Raw genomic sequence first — 1,357 nt, 5'->3', positions numbered from 1 at the left:
TTGCCAGGGGCTGCGGGCGGGCTGGGTAAAATGGGGGAAGGAAATCTAGAAGTATAAACTTGCAGTTATAAAATAAGTAAGTCTAAAATGTGATGTACAGCACGGTGACTATGGCTAATTATCCCGAGTTGCATATCGAAAGTTGCTAAGAGTAGATCTTAAAAGTTCTCATGACACAAAAACATTCGGTAACCGTGTGGTGACGGACGTTAACGAGATTTACTGTGGTGGTCACTGCACAATATATGCGAATATCGAATCGTCACATTAAAAAATGACTCCAAGCCGCGGGAGCACATTTGAAGCCTCCAGGCGCATCACAGCCGCTCATACGCCACTGGCCAACGCACACCTGTGGCCAAGCCCGGTGGGCGTCATGAGGAGGTGACCCCGCCCCAGGAGGGTGCTGTGAGTGACTATTTGCTGAACAACACGCCAACGTATCACAGTGTGGAGGTGCGCAATGGGGAAAGACAGTAGTTAAGCCTGACCCCTTGAGCGTTGGATTTATTATGGAGGGGGGAGCTAGGTGGCTGAGGGGCCGCAGAAAGGCACGTTGGGTAGAGAGGCCTACTCCCTCCAGGTGTGCTCTCTGTTTGCCTTAAAAGGTTGCAAAGGAGTAAAATTATCCAGTACTCACTACTGAACGGAGATAACAATTACTACAAAAAGCAGGCTCCGTTTTTATAGCATAAACTGCTCTAGCCACAAACTTGGCTTTCAAGGCCATGGACAGTCAGAATCTCAGGCGTCCAGCTCCGTCCCTGACCTCTCTCCGAAACCCCAAAGTCGCGTGCCTCAAGGCCTGACAGCATCCCCACGGGAAGGCATCTCAAACTATGCCAGACCGCACTCTTGATTTGCCTCTCTATCTATCTTCCCACATTCCCTGTCGTGGAAAATGCGACTCTACCCATCAACGGCTTAGTCCAAAACCCTTAACGGCAGGAAACGGCTTATCAGAAAATGCAGTTTCCTGAAAATGAAGGCAGTAAGCACACCGGGGGTTTTTCCACTCCCTTGAAAATGGGAGAGGCGGGGACGGGAGGGACGAAACGGAGGGCCGTCCTGCGCGTGGTGGAGGTCAGTCTGAGGGGAAAAGGCATGGGAGACCCCGGCCCGGTCCTCCGGCCTATGACAGCCTCGGACACGATGACATAAAACATTTACGGGCAAGGCAAGCGCTCCGTCTAGATGGTCCATGCAAACGCTGCTTCAGCAGGCTACTCTGACTTCCTCCCAGAAGTCCCTGCTTGTGAAGATGAGACAGAGAATGAGCTTCTTCCCTATTAAGAGAATGAAAATAATAGACCTTTGGCGCTTTGGGGGATTAAATTCTGTTAGAGAAACTGATGTT

Source organism: Pteropus medius, unplaced genomic scaffold, assembly GCF_902729225.1.
Source record: "Pteropus medius unplaced genomic scaffold, Ma_sr-lr_union100, whole genome shotgun sequence".
Classification (NCBI taxonomy): domain Eukaryota; kingdom Metazoa; phylum Chordata; class Mammalia; order Chiroptera; family Pteropodidae; genus Pteropus; species Pteropus medius.
The sequence above is the reverse complement of the archived record's forward strand: the minus strand, read 5'-3'. Positions refer to the sequence as shown.